A 6,359-nucleotide genomic window follows, 5' to 3' on the forward strand; every position below is an offset into this window, starting at 1 on the left:
TTCTGGTAATAAAGCTTAAGCAGCTCGGGGAACTGGGTGAGGTAAAATGCCTTCATGGAGCGTGGAACTCAACTCAGGGAGGGATGCATTTCTTAAACCTGTTCCCTGCCTCTGCTCTAAGCTAGATCGTGTCCCCATTACTGGCTCTCATAGCACTTTATTTTTATTTATTTATTTTTCATTTTATTTATTTATTTATTTATTTATTTAACATCTTTATTGGAGTATAATTGCTTTACAATGGTGTGTAAGTTTCTGCTTTATTCTATTTATTTAATCTTTATTGGAGTATAATTGCTTTACAATGGTGTGTAAGTTTCTGCTTTATTCTCCTGGCACTTTGTAATGCCTTCGTAACAAGTACTGGAGTTTGAATATAAGTATTTGAGTGACTAGGTAAACTGTTTCCTCCATGAAAGAGTCAACTTCCTCAAAGTGGACAAGGTCTGTCGAGCTCACTTGTACCGAGCACAGTACTTGGCACATGATGGGCACTCAATAAATATTTGTTGACTGACTAATTGATTGACGGGCTAAATGACTTAAAGAATGACCAGTAGTTCTGGCAGAGGCAGCAGGCCCATTCTTACTTGTTATCAGAAAGGTGTTTTGCTAATGAATGTGGGATGAGAAAGAGAGACTCAGATCTAATGATTTGAGGAAGTTAGAGCTTTGTATGGGGACATTACTGTTTTCCTTCAATTGTGCTATCAGCACCTTATTTTTGGTTTGCCTGTACCTGGCTATGGAAGTGGATCTGTGAAGAAACAGCTATGTGAATGACACCTCCGGATCTTTGGATAACTGCTATGGAGAAAATGGATTCTACTGTATGAGGTCCAGTTTGTGACATACATAAGAAATCCCTCTTAGAACTTGTAAGCTGTTTCTCCTTCCTGATAGACTGACAGTCTTCTTTTTATTAGATAAATAAGAGCTGCTACCCCTCTGATTTCCCTCTTTGCCTTGGATCATAATGCAAACCTAAGATTTGGGTTAAAATGCAATAGGTTATTTTCAATATGTGTATTTTGGGAATACGTATATATCTTCTCTTTCTCTAGCCTTTTATAGCTTGCTTTTTTTGTGGTTTGTCTTTTATTTATTTATTCATTTGGGATTACGTGCTTCTGGTTTAATTATACCTATGTTAGAATACTATAGAGGAAATGGTATCAGCCTTGGTGTTGGAAAGACCTGGGTTCAAATTCTGAACAAATTTGGATGGTAATACTTCCTAGCCACGTGATCCTGGAAAAACCACCCCTCTGTGTCTTAGTTTTCTCATGTGTAAAATGAGACCAACACTATTTTCTTCATTGTTTTAATTATTATCTGGGTTATTAGCACAGTGTTCAGCACATTTTAGGTACTCAGAAAACATTAGTTCTCTTTCTTTCCATTGATGGTGTATAACTTCAAATCTTTTTTGGAGGGAGGTAACTAGGATCCGTGATAACCAGAGGGTTTGGTGTGTTAATGTTACATTTTCTATTTTTTTGAGAAGTTGGGAAAATAATCTTGTTTCTCTCAATCGCTTTATCTACAAAATGAAGAAAATAATAATCATTATATACTAACTCAGGGAATTATTTGTTAATACTATTGATGTGTACAGTATTTGAAGATGCTTATCTATTGTCTCAAGGATAATCTTGAAAAGGATAAAAGAGATAATTTGATATGCTGAGAAAGGCATTTCTAGTTTCAATAATCAGGTTTTTGTATTAATCATGTAAAATGTATTTTTTTTAAAACTAGTATTTTAGGTGGAAATTCATCTTATGTTTCTTGAGAAAATTGAAGATGAAATAATTCACATTCTATGCTATGCTAAATGGTTATAGTGTAGAACCAGGTATCAGAAACAAGCCAAATGTCTGGTGCCTAGGAGGTCAATAACCAGGGAATGAGACACTTGTATCTGATGTTCCAGGTAGGCAGGAGTTCAATGTGTAGAGAATGAAGGTAGTTCAAAATATGATTCCATCAACAGATGCATAGAAAGGAAATGAACAGAGTATTTTTCTCTAGTTTCCTTTACACTTCTTGGGCTTTATATATGAACCTGTGGTTATAGGTGTATTATGGAAGTAATTGTCATTTAGGGAATTCTGCTATTATATTTATGGTTTGAGTGAGATATGAGACCTTGTTTTCCCCCTTATATGATTTTTTAAACCAAGATTCCTGGAATTACTATATTAATGAGTAAATTGAACATTGAAATCATTAGTTTAACGAACTTTGAGTTTCAGGTATTTTGAAAGATGCTGGGGATAAAAGACATATTTTATCTTTGAAAAGTTCATGGATCTGTGGGGAGAGAGACACCTGAAGAAGATGATGAGCAAATGGTGAGAGCCGTGGAGTCAGGTCCCACGTGCTCTGGCAGGAGGGAAGCTGGAGCAGCAATTTACATTTTATCAGATAGCGGTTTATACCAACCCACTCTTCCCTTCACCCCTGCACCACACACCCTGAAGTGACACAGGTAAGATGAAGAATTTCCTCTCTTTGGAGCCTATTTTGGCTTATGTGAAACTATAATTATTTGCTAAGGTCAAGTGGAGAAATGAGATAACTGTCATGGGCGTTCAAGGAAAGATTGTGTTTTGCCATTGAACTTTGTACGCCTTTGCCATTTCAACTAACATACTTTTTTAAAAAAATTAATTTTATTTTTGGCTGTGTTGGGTCTTCTTTGCTGCGCGTGCTCTCTCTAGTTGCAGCGAGCGGGGGCTACTCTTGGTTGTGGTGCGTGGGCTTCTCACTATGGTGGCTTCTCTTGTTGTGGAGTGTGGGCTCTAGGCATGCGGGCTTCAGTAGTTGTGGCGCACAGGCTCAGTAGTTGTGGCTCGTGGGCTCTAGAGCGCAGGCTCAGTAGTTGTGGTGCATGGGCTTAGTTGCTCCACGGCAATGTGGGATCTTCCCGGACCAGGGCTCGAACCTGTGTCCCCTGCATTGGTAGGTGGATTCTTAACCACTGCGCCACCAGGGAAGTCCCTAACATGCTTTTTGATACATATATTTGCTCAAGAATTTTAGGTTTATCCACATTTACTGTAAACATTCTTGGCTCAGCGAAAACAATACTCCATCCCCTATCCCTTTAATGAGAATCAATCATTTCTTTTGGTTTCTAGAAAGCAGAATATTAGAACTAGAAAAGATTTTCCTTTCTTTATTTTACAAAAATGGTAAAATGGTTTTATTTTTAGAATCAACACAGTTTTGAGAAATTTAATACGTCGCCAACTGGGCAAAGTTTCTCTTTCACTCTCTTTGTGGAGCTGTATGATTGTATTTTCTGTGCTACTGCTTCAAAGATGGTTTCACCTTTATTATTTGCAAAACATGTCAGTTCAATATCTGGGGAAAATGTTTTGGGGCGAGAAACAGCCACTGCATGCCTTAACAATTGTGGATTGAAGAGTGGTGGTTTTGCGTGATGAGAACCTCATACTGCTAATAAACTTAAGAAAATGATAACACGTTAGTAAGCATCAGTTATCTGTTAAAAATCTATTTTTTATTTGCTTTTAACATATAGTAATCTGGCCACTGTGTAATAATCTGAGCCTCACATTTCCCAGCAGCTGAGGAGCTGGCTTTGGCAGCTTTGGCTTCCCTTCAGGACTTGGCTGGGAGCCAGGCCACAAGAAAAGGCCATGTGGGTGAGGAAAATTAGTTAAGCTTTTAATTAACTCACCCTTTGCTGTTGCCAGGATGGGTAGAGACTCAAACCTTCAGTTATCCTTCCAATGCTCAATAAGCCCACTTATTGAAGTAAGCGATAACACTGTTTACTGAGCTGTTAAGTATGAGAGTACAGAGGTATAGCAAGGCTTTAAAAAGATTCTCAGCAGACCTAGGAACCTGCAAGAATTTGTATAGAGATGAGAGATCTGAGGCTTCTCAAGGAGCTGGGAGCTCTGCTCCAGCCAATTGTAGCCACCCTCTGGGCATGGAAAGCAGAGTTGGTGCTTATCAAAGTAATAAGACATTTGAACATGTTCTATATGTTCAATTTTTTTTGCATATTTGTATGCAGCTAACCTGGGTATTTCCAGACATTCAGTTTATTTACACCCGTGGACTACAGCCCTTGTAGGGTCCTTAGTCTGGGCATGTTATCCACACAAAGCTCCTTTTAAATCCCCCAATTCTTATAGGTTACAGTTTTGAGTGGTCATATACTCAAGTGACCACTGTCTCTGAAGTCAACTTTTACAGTTTTAATAATAAGAAATGTTTATTGTTCTCACATAATAGGAAGTCCTGAGAAAGGGCACTCTGAAGTTGGTTCATCCAATGTGAAAGCAAAATTTTATCCCCTGAAGGAAAAGCAGGAAGAACACTACTGCTCAGTGCAATGTCAAGCGTGATCTACAGAGCAGAATTGGTCATTTGCATCTCAGACTCCTTAATGCATGCAGCCCAGCCCACAGTGTAGGTGGCTGGCGGCTAAGTCAGCTGCCTGTGACTTTTGTATAGTATTGGAAGGTTGGGGAGGAAGGTGAAGAGTGTGTATAATAAAGATAATTTGATCTGTGTTTATTGTCTGGGAGATTTAGTAGACATTACGTGTGATATAAGGGATGATAAAAGTTGCCTTCCTTGATTGTATTTTTCAAATTCAAATGACAGTTTTAACTGAGCTTTTGGTTTCCAAAGGCTGTTCCCACATTACCTAAAGCTAAACAATTTATTTCTCTCCTTCCTTCACTTCTTCCTTGCTTCCTCTCCCTCCCCATACATCCTATTCCTCTTGTTCAATCTCTCCCTTAAACCTCTCTTCCGTCTTTTCCTTAGGATAGATGTTATCTGAAATCTATTTTACGTTACATTGGTTATTTAAATTTTAATTATATAGCTAAATTTTAATAGCTAAAAATTTTCTGTGAAAATGTTAAATGAAAGTGATTCTTTTGGTTTTTAATACTAGCATTTTGATTTTAGAGCTGAGCTTAAAGTCTTAGTATATATAAGAAGCACATTGGTAAACTGAAAAGTTTCAAATTCATCCTGTGAGAAGGACTCAAGGGGAAGAGAACCAGCAAGCACTAACAAAAGAGGTTGGATTTATTGTGCCCTATATTTTTGCAGCACAGTAGCTAAAGCTTTGTAAAAAGACTTCCACATACTAATAAAATGTTATAGTCAAAAGAAGTTTGAGAGATGATTTAGTCCAAACTTCTTATATTATAGGAACAAAGAGGTGAAGTGACTTATCCAAGGTCACATAGCGAGTTAGCAATAGCTTGTGCTGGAATTCGGGTAGAAGGTGCTTTTATTATGTGCCTTTTCGTCAGATAATGACCTCATAAGAAATTAGGATAACGTAAAAGCAAAATAAATAATTACCAATGTCAATCTCTGTATTTGCACCTTCATTACAATTATTTTCAAAGCAGTTTTTCATTTTTCTGTGAGGCTGGACTCCAAGAGACCATGACAAGAAACTAGTCTATTCTGTCTCCATAGCATAACTAGGAAGGGGTAGCTGTTGTGTGTGCCTCTGTCTCTGAAGCTGTCTCTTCCCTATTGCCCTGACTTGCCTTGTTGACCTCTTGACTAGAAGATAATTCCTGTTTTTTGTAATTTCATTTTTTAATTGGAGTATAGTTGCTTTATAATGTTGTGTTAGTTTCTACCGTGCAGCAAAGTGAATCATCTATACGTATACATATATGCCCTTTTTTTGGATTTCCTTCCCATTTAGGTCACCACAGAACATTGAGTAGAGTTCCCTGTGGTATACAGCCGGTTCTCATTAGTTGTCTATTTTACACATAGTAGTGTGTGTATGTCAATCCCAATCTCCCAGTTCATCCCACCCTCCCCTTCCCCGCTTGGTATCCATAGGTTTGTTCTCTATGTCTGTGTCTCTATTTCTGCTTTGCAAATAAGCTCATCTGTACCATTTTTCTAGATTCCACATATATGCGTTAATATACGATATTTGTTTTTCTCTTTCTGACTTAGTTCACTCTGTATGACCATCTCTAGGTCCATCCACGTCTCTACAAATGACCCAATTTGTTCCTTTTTATGACTGAGTAATACTCCATTGTATATATATGTATCACATCTTTATCCTATTTTTTAAAATCTAATTTTATTTTTTAGAAGTTAATTCTTTTTTTTTTTTTTTTTTTTTTTTTTGCGGTATGCGGGCCTCTCACTGTTGTGGCCTCTCCCGTTGTGGAGCACAGGCTCCGGACACGCAGGCTCAGCGTCCATGGCTCACGGGCCCAGCGGCTCCGTGGCATGTGGGATCTTCCCGGACCGGGGCACGAACCCGTGTCCCCTGCATCGGCAGGCGGACTCTCAACCACTGTGCCACCAGGGAAGCC

At 38.3% G+C, this 6,359-nt stretch overlaps 1 pseudogene; it reads right to left on the reverse strand.

Moving 5' to 3' along the window:
• Window positions 1-56, reverse strand: part of LOC103071185 (DNA primase small subunit pseudogene) — a 1,246-nt pseudogene extending 1,190 nt beyond the window's left edge.
• Window positions 57-6,359: the final 6,303 nt, after the last annotated feature.

This window comes from Lipotes vexillifer, unplaced genomic scaffold (genome assembly GCF_000442215.2).
Source record: "Lipotes vexillifer unplaced genomic scaffold, Lipotes_vexillifer_v1.1 scaffold269, whole genome shotgun sequence".
Lineage (NCBI taxonomy): Eukaryota > Metazoa > Chordata > Mammalia > Artiodactyla > Lipotidae > Lipotes > Lipotes vexillifer.